Here is a 19,430-nt window from a genome sequence, read left to right on the forward strand (position 1 = left end):
CATGCTGCGCTATCACACAGAATGGTTGGTGGAGCTTTCAGGGTGTTCTTGCTCACACTACCCTGTTGCCTCACCCCGCTCTTTCACGCTGCCTGCTCTCTCACGTCACCTGCACCTGATAGGGCTGTCAGGCAGCGGGGCGACGGGGCTAGCAGGATAGAGCATGGTGGTGGGATTGGTGTGGAGCTGATGGAGGGGAGACGGGGCAAGAGGGCAAATGGGAGAGGAAGGGGGTGGGAAGGGAGGGGAATGAAGAGGGAGAGAAATGGAGGAGGAAGGGAGCGGGGTGGCCGAGCTGTCAGGCTGTGGGTTTGTAGAACTGTCAGGCAGTGGGGGAGCCGGGGAGTCAGGCAGCAGGGCGGGGGGTGGTCAGCCAATGGGTTGGCAGCGCTGTCGCAGAATGGCTGCTGCTGTGCTACACATCCTGCCCCATTTGGCCTTGGGAAGATGGCGCACTGCTCTGGGCTACATAAAAGGATTGTGCGATCTGCCTTTTCAGTCCTCAGCATAAACGGTAAATCAGTTTTTTTTAAAATGTGAGCTGGTAATAACGCAGCTTTTGTGCATAAAAACCCCTTAAGTTAGGGCACAGACTCAAGCCTCATCATATTAATTGGTAGAACAATCTCCTTTCTACGTGAATCTTCTTCCAAATGTTCAGCAGATGGTGCAGTACTGGTGAACTATATTGCACCAGTTTTTCATCCCACTTATAAAGTATTTGTTCTGGTACCTTCTCCCCTATTTTATCTAGCTCTAACCTGGTCCAATCTGGTTTTTCCCTTGTTTGATAAAAATCTGATAGATATCTTAATTGTACTGCTCTATAATAATTCTTAAAGTTTGGTAGCTGTAAGCCCCCTTGTTTGTACCATTCTGTTAATTTATCTAGCGCTATCCTCAGTTTCCCCCTTTCCATAAGAATTTCCTTATTATTTTCTTTAGCTCATTGAAGAATTTCTCTGTTAAGGGAATTAGTAACGATTGAAATAGGTATTATATCCTTGGGAAGATATTCATTTTAATGCAATTTACCCTTCCTATCAGTGTTAGTGGTAAATCTTTCCAATGTTCTAAGTCATCTTGTAATTTCTTCATTAATGGCTGATAATTTAATTTGTATAGATGGCCTAGATTATTATCTAGTCTAATACCTAGGTATCAGATTGCTTGTGTTTGCCATTTAAATGGTGATTCTTTCTTAAACTTTGTGAAATCCGCATTATTCATTAGCATCGCTTCACTTTTATTTGCGTTGATCTTGTACCCTGATATTTCTCCATATTCCTTCTTATGTAATTCTTTTATTGATAATTCTGGTTCTGTTAAGTATACTATAATGTCATTTGCAAATAGACTGATTTTATATTCCTTCTCTTTTATTTTTATCCCTTTTATTTTATTTTCTGTTCTTATCAGTTCTGCCAAGGGTTCTATAGCTAAAGCAAACAGTGAGGGAGATAGTGAACATCCCTGCCTAGTTGACCTGCTTAATTTAAATTGGTTCGATATATATCCATCTACTGTCCCCTTCGCCAATGGTCCCTTATATAATGCTTTAATCCAATTAATATATTTCTCTGGTAGGTTGAACCCCTATAGTACTTTGAATAAATAATTCCATTCTACCCTGTCAAAGGCTTTCTCTGCGTCTAAAGCAACCACCGTCTTATTTCCTTGTACTGAATGGATTAAGTTAATGAATTTACAGATATTGTCCGTTGTTCTTCTTTTCTTAATAAATCCAGTTTGATCTAGTTTTACTATTTTTGGTACACAGTCGGCCAATCTGTTTGCTAATAATTTAGCTATTATCTTATAATCTGAGTTAAGTAGAGATATTGGTCTATACGATGCTGGTGTTAGTGGATCTTTCCCCGTCTTTGGTATTACTGTAATTATTGCTGTTTTACATGAATCTGGCATGTTTTGTGTTTCTTCAATCTGGTTCATTACTTCCAGGAGAGGAGGAATTAATAAGTCTTTAACTGTTTTATAGAATTCTATTGGGATTCCGTCCTCTCCAGGCGTTTTATTTTTCGATAGCTTTTTTAATATATCCTGTATTTCCTCTATTTCAAATGGTTTTATCAGTTTGTTCTGCTCCTCTTCTTGTAATTTTTGTAGTTCAATTTTAGCTAGAAACACATCTATTTTGTCTTCTTTCCCTTCATTCTCAGTTGCTCTTAGAATTCCTTGAAGTTTTCATTGATCTCTGTTGGGTTATATGTAATTTGTTTGTGCTTTTTCCTTGATGCCAATACCGTTCTTTTAGCTTGTTCTATTTTAAGCTGCCAAGCTAGTATTTTGCGTGTTTTTTCTCCTAGCTCGTAATACTTCTGTTTTATTTTCATTATGTTCTTCTCCACCTTATACGTTTGTAGTGTTTCGTATTTGTTTTGTCTGCCAATTCTCTTCTTTTTGTTGTATCTTCCGTTGTTGCTAGTTTTTTTTTGTACTTACTATTTCCCTTTCCAGCTGTTCTATTTCCCGATTGTAGTTCTTCTTCATCTTAGTTACATAACTTATTATCTGCCCTCTGATGAAGGCTTTCATTGCATCCCATAATATAAATTTATCTTTCACTGATTTATTTCAAAGTACATTTTAATTTGGCGCTCAATGAATTGTCTAAAATCCTATCTTTTAAGTAGCATGGAGTTTAATCTCCATCTATACATTCTTGGTGGGATGTGCTCCAGCTCTATTGCTAATAACAGGGATGAGTGATCAGATAACAATCTAGCTTTATATTCCATTTTCCTAACTTTCCCTTGGATATGGGCTGACAGCAGGAACAGGTCAATCCTTGAGCATGTTTTATGTCTACTCAATTAATATGAGTATTCTTTCTTCTTTGGATGTTGCATCCTCCATATATCCAAAAGTTGCATTTCCTGCATTGATTTAACCATAAATTTGGCTACTTTGTTCTTTCTGCTAGTCTTTTGTCCAGTTTTATCCATCTTTGAATCCAAATTAAGGTTAAAGTCCCCTCCTATCAATATATTCCCCTGCATATCTACAATCTTCAAAAAGATATCTTGCATAAACTTTTGATCCTCTCCATTAAATGCATATATATTGACCATATTCCAGAGTTCTGAATATATCTGACACTTTAACATTACGTATCTCCCTGCTGGATCTATTATTTCCTCCTCTATTTTGATTGGTACATTTTTACTGATTAATATAGCTACACCTCTGGCTTTTGAGATATATGATGCTGCCGTTACGTGCCCTACCAAGTCTCTCCTTAATTTCTTGTGTTCCACTTCCGTTAGATTTGTTTCCTGCTTGAATGCTATATCTATTTTTTTCTTTTTTCAGTAAATTTAATAGCCTCTTCTTTTTGATTTGGTTATGTATTCTGTTATTATTTATAGTCATATAGTTCAACATGGCTTTGTTTACATTTCATTTCCACTTCCTCACCACCACCTTTCCCCTTTTCCCCATTTCCATTTCTCAGTTTTCTTTTTTTGAACGCACTGTATTACAACACTTCTAAAACATAAAATATTTCCACCATTCCCACATCTAAAATTCCCTTAACCCCAAGTGCCCTCCCCCTCTCTGAGTCACCCCTTGTCCCTGGCCGGGCAACCATAACTCCCCTCTCCATTCGGACTCCGAACCCATTCGCAAGTGTCAACTGATTTTTCAGTGACTGTTATTCTCTCCCACCCAACCCCCTCCAGAAAAGACTTTTATCTTCACATTACAATAAAGCTCCCCCACTTTTCTTCTCTTTTTTATTAATCTATTTATTTATTTCTTATTTTTCTTTAACCCTTCCTTTTTTTCCTCCTTCTCCCTTACTTCCCTTTTCTTCCCTCCTTTAGTTGTTACTTATACATTATTTTTACTTCTTTATATGTAGTTTGTCGTCGTTCTTTGTTCTTGTTACATCTCTTCATCTCTCTTTCTGTCTTGCAGGCATTCTGCAAATTCTCGTGCTTTCTCCGGATCTAAGAACAGTCTGTTTTGCTGCCCTGGAAGAACTACTTTAAGCACCGCTCGATGTCTTAACATAAATTTATAGCCTTTCTTCCATAGGATCGATTTTGCTGCATTAAACTCCTTCCTCTTCTCAGGAGCTCAAAACTTATGTGTGGGTAAAAAAAAATTTTTTGACCTTTGTACTCCAGTGGCATTTTATTCATTGCCTTCTCCAATGAATTTTCTCTTGTTGTGTATCTCAGGAATTTTACTGAAACGGCTCTTGGTTTTTGTTTTAACTGTGGTTTCGGGGCTAATGTTCTGTGTGCCCTTTCTATTTCCATTCCTTCCTGCATTTCTGGCATTCCCAGGACTTTTGGGATCCATTCTTTTATAAATTCTTTCATATCTTTGCCTTCTTCATCTTCCTTAAGGCCCACTATCTTTATATTGTTTCGCCTACTATAGTTTTCCATTATATCCATCTTCTGAGCTAACAACTCCTATGTTTTTAACTTTTTTGTCACTTTCTTCCAATTTTCTTTTTAAGTCATTCACTTCCATTTCTACCGCCATTACACTTTCTTCCACATTTTCTAATCTTTTCCCTACATCTGTTATGACCAGCTCTATTCTACTCACTTTTTCTTCTGTACTTTTCATTTTTTCTTTTCATTTCACTAAACTCTAGTGTCAACCATTCTTTTAATGCTTTCATTTGTTCTTGAAAATTTTTTAAATCTATGTACTGTCCATTCATTTTACCTCCTATTCCTCTGTGCAGAGCTTGGTGTTCTTCTTCTTCTGTGTCTGCTCTTGGGTTTGTGTCTTCTATTTCTCTTCCTTGTATCTGTGTCTCTTCTGACTTTCTTGTTGAGTTGCTTGTCTCAGTTTGTTGGGTATTTTTTTTTCCATGGTGAGTCGATGTTGGTCCTCTTCTTCTGGGCTGGTTATCTGTTATGTCTCTAGTTTCCTTTTTGCTTTCTCACCCCTCCCATTCCCATTGCTTTCTTTATCTTCCAGCTGGGAGTTCTGCTGTTGGGCCTCTCTCAGCTGTTCGTGCTGTGGTTTCACTCCACAGCTGGTCCCCCCTCCTGTCGGTGTTGTCCTTGTCGTGTGCATCGCGCATGCGCGATTCCTCGTGTCGGTAGAACAATCTTAGATGTAATGGCTTATTGTTTCTATTTCTTCATTATGTAACTTTCATAACATTAAAAAAACAGGGTGGATGTGGGCTATGCAGTCCCAAAAGTCTGCTTCATTTTTTTTAGTAAGGCTGTAGCTGATCTTGTGATTCATCCCCTCTCTGCTTGATTCCACAAAATACCCAAATACATTGGATAACTTTCTAAACTTAGTCATCATTCTGCTTCATATCACCCAGGTTTTGTTGATAAATTGTTCATTCCTGAGATATGGTCACATTATTCATTTCTAATTTCCATAAAGAGAGCAGGGTAAGCTGCCTCTGTGATCTGCTCAGTATTAAGTTACTTTCACAGTGCAATTGGGTTCGGAAATTCAAGGTTTTGAACGAGTGATCAAAAAGATCAGCATTTCCAGCTTTGTTTTTTTTCTTTTGAAGATTTTAAGTTTCCACAAATTTTCTGGATATTTGTGCGTATCTATGTGGTTAATACCAGTTTACCCCTCCATTAATCTTTGTCCGCGAAGCCAAGCCAAAGAAGGAAGAAGAAGAATACCAGTTTAGTGAACCTTGACTGATTGCAGTTTCAAAACATAATTGGAGTTTTAGTCTAGAAAACAATAAAATTAACATGTTTAATTTTTCTGGAATGAAGTGTTTATTTTCAGCTAGACAAATTTAAAGCAGATTACAAGCATGGCAGAGGTTTGTTCCTGCGTAAGGTTTTGTTTTGCAATACATGTTCTCTTGTTCATATTGTTTTTGCAGTTTCCATAAAGATCACATTGATTTCCTCTTCCAATTTTCTTTTTTTCACCACCTCATGACAACAGGGAAGAGTGACTCATCCCTGAGTTTCTCTCATTCTCCAATGAAGTGATTAGATTAGAATAGCACAGCTGACTTTGGCAACCTATTGTGAGAGGCAAGGGTAAAATGTAGAAAATATTCATGCAATAATTTGTGCTCAAACCACATTATTGGATTATATAACACAGTTACTTTATAATGATTTCAATGTTTATCACAATTTAAGATTCAACTCCACCTACCTGAATTCAATTTCCCTAAACTTGTTAAATTTTTTATTCTGCCTACACTTTGAGTAATATGAATAATGAAAGGCTGTACTCTGTATTTATCTTTTAATGATTCACGATATCTCAAAATCCTTTTTAGCCAGTGAAGTACTTGTAAAGTGTGGCCACTGCTGCAATGTTGTGCAGTTATCGATCTCAGTCACGTGGAACCGGAGATGTCTTCATTTCTCGCTGTTTTCTATCTTTTCTCTTTTCCGCTTAAAAATACAGAGCAAATTGAACATAAATTAAAAAAGAAATGTGATGACAATACAATTATAAATATATTTTTCAAGCTGCTGATTGAGGGTAAATTTTTTCAGGCTATTTGTATTTCAGTATGAATCAATTTTCATCTTTTCTTAATCACTCAAAGTATAAAAAATAAAATACTGTAGATGCTAGAAATCCAGAAGAGAAACAGAATTGCTGAACATATCCTGTCAGGCCACCTTACTGGATAGAAAAACAGGGTTACCATTAAAGTTTCTTACTCCCCAGATGCAGACTGACTTGCAGAGCATTTCCAATATTTCTGCTTTTAGTCAAGATTAAAGACTTGCCCAAGATGTTCTTAATATTATTTTCCAATGCCCATAGTTTACTAATAATTGCCTTTAAAATTACATATATCACACAGGAACAGCCACATTGTGTCAACCATGATGCAATTTAGACTAATCCCGTCTGTCTTCATGTGATCCATATTCTTCTATTCCTTGTCTGTTCATGTGCTTGTCCATATGTCCCTTCAATGTTGCCATTGTATCTGCTTCTACAGCCTCCTCTGGTAGCATGTTCCAGGCACCCACCACTTTCTTTGTAAAATACTTGCCTCAAAGATCAAAATCTAGTCCCTCTTGTATTTGATATTTCACCCCTAAGGAAAAGACTTTGACTTCTATCCTATCTTCTGTAGGTCTCTCATAATTTTATATACTACAGTCAAGTTATCCCTCCAGAGAAAACAATCCAAGTTTGTACAACCTCTCCTTATAGTTTATAGTCTCCACCCAGGCAACATCCTGGTGAACATCCGTCCTGTAATAAGGTGACCAGAACAGCACACAGTACTCCAAATATGGCTTAACCAAAGTTTTATACAGCTGCAATGTGACTTTCCAACTGTTATCCTCAATGCACCTTCCAATAAGGGCAACTCTTTACCATCCAAGCTACTTTGTTGCCACTTTCAAGGAACAACCAAGGTAGACACTAGGATCCCTCTGAATGCTCCCTAGAGTCTTGCCATTTGCATCTTTACCTCACAAAGTGCCAAGTGCTCAGATTCAGCTTCATCTGTCATTTCTCTGCCCATATAACCTGCTGTATCCTTTAACAACCTTGCTCACTGTTCACTACCAAAACATGGTTTGCTAACTTTATTTACACTATGCCTACTATAATCTCAGTATCAACCATACAAGAAGAGAATGAGTGATACAAACTCTACTGGTTTTCACTAATGTAAAAATAAAAACCACACCATTATCAGTTAAATGGTTACTATGTTGTTTTACCGTGACATACCGTAGTTTTTAAAGATAAGATTCATGCAAGTTAACAAGGCAATCTCATGTAGTTCACTTAATTTATACATTATTAAGTGGGAATTTAAAATTAACTTGCTTTTTCTCTTTCCCAATTCTAATGAAAGGGCTTTGCCATTTTCCTTTCCACAGATTGTGCCTGACAGATGAGTGTTGTCTGCAATTTCTATTGTTTCATATTTCCAAAGCTTCCAGGTTTTCTTAAATTTTCAGTAAACTCTTGTATAAGAAATTACTTTGCATGCTGGACACCTAACTTGAAATAAACACTTTATTTCAAGCTCTATAAATGAAAGAGCTTGCTAGGGGACAAAGGATGGTTGCAAAACATTTCTACTGACTTCGAGCCATTCCTGCCCCAAGACCACTCAAAGTAGAGAAAGAGTATTGGTAAGGCAATGACACCCTCAAGTCTACATGCAGAACCAAGGAAACCCAGCAGAAGCAAAGCATTGTATCACAAATTATCCATCTGCCTGTTCCTCAGGCACCTCTGTATTCCTGGTGGTAAAATTTGCAGGCCTAAATTGGTCTCATCAATTAAAGCAAACCCTTTACAATGGAAGCAAATCATCCTCAATCCTAAGGATGATCTTAAGGAGTCAACCATGAACATTAAATGACAACTGCACATTTATATTTTCAAATTTACAACTCAACAACAACAAAATGGTTCTATTCCTGAGAACCGTCTTATCAACCACTTTTTCTGTAAATCAGAAATGGGCAATTTCACCAAAAACTAAGATGAAAACCCTTTGCCTGAAAAGGTTGAGACTTTTCTTCTTGACATACTGCTTTGTTTTCTCTCAGTACTGCATCACGCTGCCACCTGTTATCCACCTGTTATCCACCTGTTATCCATTATGTCCCAATGCAGAAATTTGGTATAATTCTTTCATTTTATTGAATTTGTTTAATGTTCATCTTCATATTACACAAAGTTAAATTAATGGTATATAGTTTAATTGTTAATGAAAACTTTATATATATATATATATATATATATATATCTTCTACTTTCTTCTTTGGCTTGGCTTCGCGGACAAAGATTTATGGAGGGGTAATGTCCACGTCAGCTGCAAGCTCGTTTGTGACTGACAAGTCCGATGCGGGACAGGCAGACACGGTTGCAGCGGTTGCAAGGGAAAATTGGTTGGTCGGGGTTGGGTGTTGGGTTTTTCCTCCTTTGTCTTTTGTCAGTGAGGTGGGCTCTGCGGTCTTCTTCAAAGGAGGTTGCTGCCCGCCGAACTGTGAGGCGCCAAGATGCACGGTTTGAGGTGAGATCAGCCCACTGGCGATGGTCAACGTGGCAGGCACCAAGAGCTTTCTTTAGGCAGTCCTTGTACCTCTTCTTTGGTGCACCTCTGTCATGGTGGCCAGTGGAGAGCTCGCCATAGAACACGATCTTGGGAAGGCGATGGTCCTCCATTCTGGAGACGTGACCTACCCAGCGCAGTTGGATCTTCAGCAGCGTGGATTCGATGCTGTCGGCCTCTGCCATCTCGAGTACTTCGATGTTGGAGATGAAGTCGCTCCAATGAATGTTGAGGATGGAGTGGAGACAATGCTGGTGGAAGCGTTCTAGGAACCGTAGGTGATGCCGGTAGAGGACCCATGATTCGGAGCCGAACAGGAGTGTGGGTATGACAACGGCTCTGTATACGCTAATCTTTGTGAAGTTTTTCAGTTGGTTGTTTTTCCAGACTCTTTTGTGTAGTCTTCCAAAGGCGCTATTTGCTTTGGCGAGTCTGTTGTCTATCTCGTTGTCGATCCTTGCATCTGATGAAATGGTGCAGCCGAGATAGGTAAACTGGTTGACCGTTTTGAGTTTTGTGTGCCCGATGGAGATGTGGGGGGGCTGGTAGTCATGGTGGGGAGCTGGCTGATGGAGGACCTCAGTTTTCTTCAGGCTGACTTCCAGGCCAAACATTTTGGCAATTTCCGCAAAACAGGACGTCAAGCGCTGAAGAGCTGGCTCTGAATGGGCAACTAAAGCGGCATCGTCTGCAAAGAGTAGTTCACGGACAAGTTTCTTCTGTGTCTTGGTGTGAGCTTGCAGGCGCCTCAGATTGAAGAGACTGCCATCCGTGCAGTACCGGATGTAAACAGCATCTTCATTGTTGAGGTCTTTCATGGCTTGTTTCAGCATCATGCTGAAGTTATATATATATAACTTACCAACTTTCTTACAGAGAAAAGAGAAATCTGCAGCACATCTTCAGCTGACAGTGTTGTGCCTACACTTAATTTTCTGACTTCATAACCTTCCATTTTTCTCAGTTCCATATACATATCGAATAGTCTCTTAAAATATCCTATTGTACTTGGCTGCACCACTGTTGCTGGCAGTGAATTCTATACACCCACCATTCTGTGTGAAAAACTTAGCTCTAACATCCCCCTGTACTTACTCCCAAGCACTTTAAAACAATAATTCCTCATGTTCTCCATTTCAGCCTTTGGAAAAAGCCTCTGACCATCTGCACAATCAATGCCTCTACGATATTGTACACCTGATGGTCACCTCTCATCTTCCTTTTATCTAAGACGGAAAGACCAAACTCATTCAATCTATCTTGTCTTGGAAAATTCTTTAAAAATTATGAGAGAATTTGTGTAAAGTTGGATTTACATGTCAGGTATCCAGTAACCTAGGGAGCCCCTGTATATCATTAACGAAACAAAACATTACAGGGCACCTCACAGAATCTTAGGTCCTTTGACATTGACCCCTGTGAAATGTTAGGGTAGATCAAATGCTTGGTCAATTAAAGAAGAAAAGAGATGGAGAAGTTCTAGGAATAAATTCCAAACCTTAGGGATAGACTCTGAAGACATAACTAGCAAATTTGGAGCTAGAAATGCGAGATAATTCGGAGAGTTTGTTAAGTTACAGCAGGTCACAGGGATAAGGTGTTGATAATGATGATAAATATATTTGGAAAAGAAAAAGTGAATTTAAAACTGAAGCATTGCTTGTCTGTACCTTGTGTATGTCAGCAAACATGAGAGTAGTGGTCGACCTGATAGGAGATATGATAAGGCTCATCAGGTTTTAAGTCATTTGAATTATCATTGAGGCTGTAACATGCATTTGAATTTCTTGGAACAATTTTTAAGTCAACTATGATTCAGAGCATATTAATGTAAACATTATTTGTCATGACTTGTTCAGAGAAATTACAATGAATACTTTGAACTAATATACTCTCCAATACACAAACTGTATTGACAAAAGTTAACTTGTTAAGTTGATTAATCTTTCAAACTTGTTTGATCATTGTGCCATTCAGATATACATGCAGAATCTGCCACATTAGTGTTCAAATTCATTATTCAGAATACTGATAAACATTAGCTTGGTCCTTGCTAGAGAACACTGTAAATATTTAGTCACCAAACTGCATGAAGGATATGATTGTTCAAGGTACCATCTAGAGGAGATTTATTGCAGACGTTGTAGAGGAAATTTATGCTAAAATTAGTTGGGTTGGAGAATTATAGTTAAGTTAGACTGCCTAAAATGGGATTGTTTTTTTTGGCACAAAGTAGATAGAGGATGGATTTAGTTGAGGATGCACAAAATTGTGACAAGCTGGACAAGGTAAACAAAAGGAACCTATTTTCCATTACAAGAATTTGGGAACTAAGGGCCATAGATTTGAATTAATTGGATTTGAAGGAAGTTGAGAAAAAAATATAATTTAATAATGGTGGGGACCACTATGATTGAATGGTGGAAGAAGAAGCCTTTCATACATTTTAAAAGTACCTGGATGAGCATTTGAAGACTTTACAGGATTTTAGGACCAGACTTGGGAAGTGAAATGAATCTATTGCCCATTTTTAGTCAAGAACCTAATGTGAAGAATTTCCTCTATTGTGATATAAATTTCTATGATTCATGATAAATAGACTTAAAATATAAGATACTTCCTTGGGAATTAATCAAGCTTATCAGAAGAGATCTTAAATATTGGCTTTTGTGTGACAAGAGACTAATTGCTTACTCCCTTGAGTCTGTAATTCACACCAACAATTTTTTTTTCAAATCTTAAAATGCTTCTTTGCCAGTAAAAATCATCAGATCACTGGACTGCAATCAAGGACAAGAATCTTGGCTGACTTCTGTCTAATTCTGAGATCTTGAACCAGATGTTAGTACACCATTGCTGTTCTGGCTAGGATTAGTTAATGTGATCATCTTTTGCTGTGCTTGAGGCTTGGCTAACTTATTCTCAAAGTGGGGTTTTTAATCGGACCACCAAGGGAACAGTTGATTTCAGCCAGATGCATGTAGAGATAAGAAAACATGACCGCAGATTGTGTATTTAAGTTTAGAGAGGGGTTTAGAGCTGGGCTGCTTGACTCAGAGGGAAGGATGAATATCAATCGTCAGCCTTAAGTTTGTCAGTTGCACTTTGAAAAAGAGATCAAATGTTACAACGTAAATTTGAGCATATATTTGGAATGACATTTCAGTAGCCTACTGAGGGTATACTGCTGGAGGTACAGCTTTCAAGCAGGATGTTCCATGATGTTCAATTCATCCTCTTGGGTGGATACATTCTATTATCTGGTTATATTCAAAGAAGGATAGGGAAGCTCTCTTGATAGGTTAATATTTATGGCTCGACAAACATTACAAAACCTAACCTTCTGGTCAGTTCTTTCGTTGTCACTAGTTTGGTTAACTCATTATGGATACAGAAAATTGGGATATGGGAGAAAATAGTTTCTAACAATACTATGCAGAAATCATTTTAGAAGGTTTTTTGAACTTTATGCCAGGATAGAAGTTTCATAGATCTCTCAATTAGAAATTAAGATATATAGTCTTGAATATGAAAATTACATCATAGTGTGACAAAAATATAATGAAAGATTAAGTGGCTTTGGCATGTATATAATTTTTTTAATACATTACAAACAGTCTGTAAAAGTTTAAGTGTTGCAGTCCATAATTGACAAGGGAAGTCCACTTAAGACTAGCCAAGATTACATCCATGATTTACAGAACGAGTTCCCCTCCTTGGTCTGGACTTTGAAATCTCCTGGGCAATAATTGATTACCTACTTGTTTCAAACTTTAATTTTTCTTTGCTATTGCATACAACCTTCATGGAATCATGGAAATTTAGTAGGTTCTATTTTCTAATATTTTAATTGAATCAAATTGTGATGGTGGGATTTAAACTTGTTTCTCTGGATTATTGGTCCAAACCTTTGGATTAATCGTCCAATGATACAGTACCTCGTGACACAATTTCAATCTCCAAGATGATTCTCTGCTCTTTTCCAATTATCCACTAACAATAGGCTCCTTGAAATCTGACATCTACACATGATTTTATTACGTGGGACAGCCACATGATCAAACATACAATTAAAAGTAATAATGATTAAAATCCTGTACAGCAGGAAAGAACATAAGAAATAGGAGCAAGAATAGGCCATCCAGCTTGGAGAATCCCACCCCGTTGCACCTGAAAGCAGCAGTGGGACTACGGCTACAGTCCACAGGAGCCGGCGTTCGCTCGGACGTGGCTCTCCTTCAGCCGGCACGTTCAGGTGACAGAAAGGCGTCTTCTTCGCGGCCATCTGAACACCCCAGCTGCACTCCCCGAGCCACGTCTGCCAGCACATTATCTGCGACCGAGCACCTGAAAGTGGCTTTAGATACACTGCGCACTGTTCCTCTCCCCTTCCAGACTGTCTATATTGTGAACAGTTGTGGGCCCTGTGGCACTCAGCTCACCACTGATTGTCAACCAGGAAACACCCCCTGTGCCCCAACTCTCTATTGGTTAACCAATCTGTGCTAAGACAGCCTCAACTGATGCACAAGTCTTTAATGGGGCACCTTATCAAACTCCTGGAAATGCAGGTGAACAACGTCCAATGTGGCCGTATTTCTTTGTCGAAAAGATCCTCTCAATGCTGAATAAACCAGCTGAGCTCCTCCAGCAAGTTTTTTTACTGCAACTATATGTGGTGAATGTCTGCCAAGCTGCCTGTCTCCCCTCTGGTGAGCCTTGCTGTACTAACATTGGGTGTGCATTATCTCTACTGTTAAGGACACTCCCCTTGGGTATAATTGTCTATGCACCTATTGTCTTTCATTATTGTACCATGAGTTTAGCCAATAAAAGCCATGGTTATTATTTGACCACGTCGTCTTTGTCTACTTCACCAACTGGCACTTCAATTTTATTAGCAGAAATGGATGCTAATAAGCCAGCTGCCCTGAGGACCAGAGAAATTTTCAACCATTGGATTGCTTGTTTCGATAACTACATGGCTCGAAACAACGTGGTCGATGAGGCAATACAGTGCAGTGGGCCACCTGAACTCTCTGCTGGGTGAGGTCCCTTTCGCCGTAACGCAAGAAGCTACCACTCTGGCTATAGCCCGGGAACGTCTGACTGCTTACTATACAGCGCCACGGAATATGGTGTTTGCTCGACACCAGTTGGTGACTAGATGCCAGAAACCCAGGGAAAGTGATGCTGCCTATGCACTGGCCCTCGACTCACTGGCAAACGAATGTGATGTCAAGGCAGTCATTGTGCAACAACACCGCAATGCCTTGAAGCTGGATTCTTTAGTCAATGGGATTGACTCCAGTTACATTTGACAGAGGCTGCTGGAGACGGAGCTCTTAACCTACGACCGGGCAGTCACTCTACCCAAAACACTGAGAAGTGCTAAAGTGGTCCAGTGAAATGCTAGGAAACAAAAAGGAAACATCCAGGAGTGCTGGAACCCCGAAGGAAAGAAAAGGGCAAACTCCTGAAAAATGATACTTCTGTGATAAGAGCTGGCACCCCAGACAGAAGTGCCCGGCTCGATTTGCTACCTGCAGCTATTGTGGGAAACTTGACCACTTTGCTAAAGTGTGTAAGGTGAAAAGTACTCCCACTGATAAGGAGAAGAAGAGAAGCACCAAGAAAATGCGTCCTGGAGCTGCAGGAATGGAAGACAACTGTGAAAAGGGGGAATCTTCAAAAGAGCAGGCTGAATCGACTTCAAGTGACTGTGATAGCTCAATTGACTGTAAAGCTTGGGGGATGTTACGGACTGGAATGGTCGACTATGAAGGGGGAGATGAATGGTGAGACTCTTGATTGTCTAATAGACTTGGGGAGTACTGATAGCTACATCCACGAGAGAGTTGCCAGAGCCTTAAATTTGTGGAGATATCCAGCAAACCGAAAGATATCGATGGCTTGTAGTGAACTTACAAAAACTGTATGGGAAAAGTGTAAAGTTACTTTAAATTTGCAGGGACATTGCCTGGCTGATGTGTGGCTCTTTATTATGCCGGAGCTCTGCGCCCCTGTGTTACTGGGGTTAGATATTCAATCTCAGATGAACAGTGTAGTGTTAAATTTTGGTGGGCCACTACCCACACTTACCATCCCCCATGCTAGTTACTGTGGTCTGTCCGCATTAAAGATCAAAGCTCCTTTCCTTTTCAGTGATTTATCCCCTGAGTGTCAGCCGATTGCCACTAAGAGCCGTTCTGACAGCAAAGAGGATCGTGAGTTTATCAAAGTAGAGACCCAGAGACTGCTTAAAGAGGAAGTAATTGAACCTAGTAAGTGTCCGTGGTGGACCCAAGTGGTAGTCGTGAAAAATCACACTAAGAGACGACTGGCTATTGACTCAGCCAGACAAGCAACCATTACACGAACCTAGATGCCTAACCCCTGCCACGCATCAACAAAATGATTAATCAGATAGCGCAATATGGATAGGATAGATGTAGGAAGGTTTTTTGAGCTGGCCGGGGAAACTAAAATGAGAGGACACAGTCTCAAGATTCGGGGGAGTAGATTTAGAACAGAGATGAGGAAAAATAGTTTTTCCCAGAGAGTAGTGAATGTTTGGAATTTTCTAACCAGGGAAGTGGTTGAGGCTGCCTCATTAAACATATTTAAAATTCGGTTAGATAAATTTTTACATGATAGAGGAATTAGGGGATATGGGGAGAAGGCAGGTAGGTGGAGTTAGGTCATAAATTAGATCAGCCATGATCGTATTGAATGGCGGAGCAGGCTCGATGGGCCATTTTTGGCCTACTCGTGTTTCTACTTCCTATGTTCCTATGCTCCTAATACAAAGTGTACTCCACTATCGACCTCAAAGCAGCTTATCACCAAATCCCCATTAAGAAATGGGAACGACCCTATACGGCTTTTGAGGCTGATAGGGGGGTTATACCAGTTTAAAAGGGTACCTTTTGGGGTCACGAATGGTTTGTCTGTGTTTCAGAGGGAAATGGATAAGATTGTTAGGACGTACGAGTTACAGGGTATGTTCCCCTATCTGGATAATGTCACTATCTGTGGGAAAACACAGGCTGAGCATGACAACAACTTAAAGAAATTTTTAGCAACAGCTAAAGAACTGAACCTTACATTTAACGAGGGCAAATGTGCCTTCAACGCGACAGAACTACCCATTCTGGGCTACATTGTCCGCAAGGGCGAAATCCACCCTGAACTGGAAAGAATGGCCCCCCTTAAGAAGTTACCACTCCCAGACTCAGCAAAAGCCCTTAAAAGGTGTATGGGATTCTTTTCCTACTACTGCAAATGGGTTTGTGACTATGCCACGAAGGCACACCCTCTGTTTGACACTAAATCTTTTCCTCTCTCTCCAATGGCCTTGAAGGCAAGACTTTTGAGAGAATTAAAGCTGATATTGCCAAAGCTGCACTCTCGTCCATTGACGAGGATGTCCCATTCCAAGTGGAAACTGATGCCTCAGATTGTGCCTTGGCAGGAACCCTTAATCAAAAGGGCAGACCTGTGACATTGTTCTCCTGCACGTTACGCGAACCTGAACTTAAAGATCCTACCATTGAAAAAGAAGCCCAGGCTATTATTGAAGCTGTTCACTACTGGAGACGCTTTCTAGCCAGCAGAAAATTTACTCTTGTCCCTGATCAGAAATCTGTAGCCTACATGTTCAGTACTAAACACAAAAGTAAAATCAAGAACGATAAGATGGCACGCTGGCGAAAAGAACTCTCAACTTATAATTATGAGATCCAGTACAGACCAGGCAGGTTAAATGATCCTTCCGACGCATTGTCACGATCTGCTGCTGGTGCTCAGCTGGAAGGGGTAAAAGAGATCCATAGCAGATTGTGGCACTCAGGAGATAAGAGATTCTTCCACTACATAAGGGCTAACAACCTTCCCTATTCTCTGGAAGAAGTCAGGAGTAAAAGCTGTCCCGTTTGCGCAGAATGCAAACCGCAATACTTCAAAGCTCCGGAGGTCACTCTCATCAAGGCAACCTGACCTTTTGAGAGGATTCGCTTAGATTTTAAAGGGCCGTTACCTTCCAACAACAAAAATGTATATTTCCTTACTGTAATTGATGAATATTTCAGGTTTCCCTTTGCGATACCCTGCCCTGACGTCTTGTCAGCGTCAGTCATTAGGTCACTTGACAGAATTTTCGGTTTTCCCAATTTCATTCATACCGATAGGGGCTCACCATTCATGAGTGCTGAACTGTGGCAAGCCCTGCTATGGAAGGGGATTGCCACCAGCCATACCTCGAGCTACAACCCGCAGGGCAATGGGCAGGTTGAAAGGGCTCATGCTACAGTCTGGAAGACTGTTAATCTTGCTTTAAAAAACACATGGTTACCCTGTTACCCGGTGGCAGGAGGTGCTGCCTGAGGCACTACATTCTATTCAGACTTTATTGTGTACTGCAACAAATCAAACACCTCATGAACATATGTTTGTCTTTCCTAGGAAATCAGGAACTGTGATGGACTGGGCAGCGTGTTTATCTGAGCCTGGAACCGTGCTGCTGAAGAGCCACGCTCGGGCACGTAAAACAGACCCCCGAGTCCAACCAGTTCAGCTACTGCGTACTAACCCCAACTACGCTCATGTTAAATTCCAAGACAGGAGTAGTGACACTGTACCCCTAAGAGATCTGGCCTCGCCGAGTTTGCCCCTTCCTCGCACCCCTACTCAGAGGGAGCCTGAGAGGTTGGACTCACCCCCCCCCAGCCAGCCAGCCGGTGACCTCTAGTCAGGTTTCAGATGGCCATGCTGAGGCTCCACTGGCGATTCTGGAGTGGGTCCAGAAGCCAGTCCTTCCCACACTACAGACCCAGGACCTGTAGCAGTTCCCAAGGTTGCAAAGGAGCCACTTGTTTTGAGACGAAGCACCAGAATTCGTAAACAACCAGATAGGCTGACATTATATTTCGATTGCTTGCTAGATACTGGCATATTTTGCCTGTCCGAGTATCTCAAGGCCAAACATGGTATCCCTGTATCGCTTGATTCAGTCTTTCCTGGCAGCTGTCCTTTTGATTTTAACCCTTCTTCTGCCGGGGGGGGGGGGGGTGACTGGTGAATCTCTGCCAGGCTGCCTGACCCCCCTCTGGCGAGCCTTGCTGTACTAACATTATCTCTACTGTTAAGGACACTCCCCTTGGATATAACTGTCTATGCACCTATTGTCTTTCATTATTGCACCATGAGTTTCTGCTAATAAGAGCCCTGATTATGGTTGGACCCCATCGTCCACTTCATGAACTAGTACCCCCCCCCCGGGCCTCTGCACCAGCCTGATCGTGCTCCCCTCGGCCCTTCGCGATTTCCTTGGGAGCCCGCGAATCCAGGATCCCCGGACCTCGTCACTCCAGCAGTGATGTGGGAGCCGGCTCCTCCCCACTGCCGGAGCGGGGAAGGCAGGAGGATGGTGCAGTGAAGGGGAGCGCCCGGCGGGGGGCGTTGGCATGGACAGGGGAAAGGCTGGCGGTGAGCAGAGAGGCTTCTCCTTCCCCGCGTTGCTTTCGCCCGTCCCTGGCTCGCGTTCGCTCGGGAAGATGGCGGCGGGCTAGCAGTGCGCTCGAGCCAGCAGCCGTCGGGACGCAGCGCGAGCGGCGCCGGGCCGGGCCGGGCCGTGGGGAGGGGGAGGGGGAGGGGGGGAGTGCGCGCGCGGGGCGGGGCGGGGGGGGACTCGGCGGTCCCGACTCAGCGGGCTCGACTCAGCGGGCTGAAGGCTTCGCCGACGAGGAACGGAGACAGGCTCGCACGGTCGGTCGGGTCGGGTCGGGTCGGGGTGGGGCGGGGTGAGGGGCCGGGGGCCCCCGACACCCCCGACCCGGATGCGGGATCGCTGGGATTTGCCGCCCCCGGTGAGTTGGGAAAACATTTGCCATTTGAATTGATGCCAGTGTGTGTGAATGGTCGTGGCCGGGCTTGACTTCGGGCGGGCGCCGCTCCTGGGCTTTTATCAACAGATCCGTGTCCGTGTGCAGGATCGCGGGGCGGGGGGGGGGGGGGGGGCGTCCTCTTCTGCCCTGCATCCTGCCGCGAGCACGGCTGGCGGGCGGCCTCGGGCCTGAGGGAGGGCCGGGGGGGGTCTCCGCTGGGGCCTGAGGGGGGGGTCTCCGCTGGGGCCTGAGGGGGGGGTCTCCGCTGGGGCCTGAGGGGGGGGGTCTCCGCTGGGGCCTGAGGGGGGGGGTCTCCGCTGGGGCCTGAGGGGGGTCTCCGCTGTGGCCTGAGGGGGGGGGTCTCCGCTGGGGCCTGAGGGGGGTCTCCGCTGGGGCCTGAGGGAGGGTCTCCGCTGGGGCCTGAGGGGGGGGGTCTCCGCTGGGGCCTGAGGGGGGGGGTCTCCGCTGGGGCCTGAGGGAAGGTCTCCGCTGGGGCCTGAGGGGGG

General features: G+C 42.3%; 1 protein-coding gene across 6 annotated transcripts in view; it reads left to right on the forward strand.

The window, feature by feature from the left end:
- ptpra (protein tyrosine phosphatase receptor type A) overlaps window positions 1-19,430 on the forward strand; it is a 351,147-nt gene that overhangs the window by 49,652 nt on the left and 282,065 nt on the right. For 3 of the 6 annotated variants that reach the window (XM_069923587.1, XM_069923584.1, XM_069923589.1), the window contains exon 1: window positions 18,731-18,906. The exons of 1 other annotated variant lie outside the window; for it this stretch is intronic. The gene's annotated coding sequence lies outside the window, so the exon portion shown is untranslated. Of the gene's footprint in view, window positions 1-18,458; window positions 18,527-18,730; window positions 18,907-19,430 lie in introns of those variants that run through there. 2 more of the 6 variants (XM_069923588.1, XM_069923585.1) reach the window with 1 other exon arrangement.

This window comes from Narcine bancroftii, chromosome 3 (assembly GCF_036971445.1).
Source record: "Narcine bancroftii isolate sNarBan1 chromosome 3, sNarBan1.hap1, whole genome shotgun sequence".
Lineage (NCBI taxonomy): Eukaryota > Metazoa > Chordata > Chondrichthyes > Torpediniformes > Narcinidae > Narcine > Narcine bancroftii.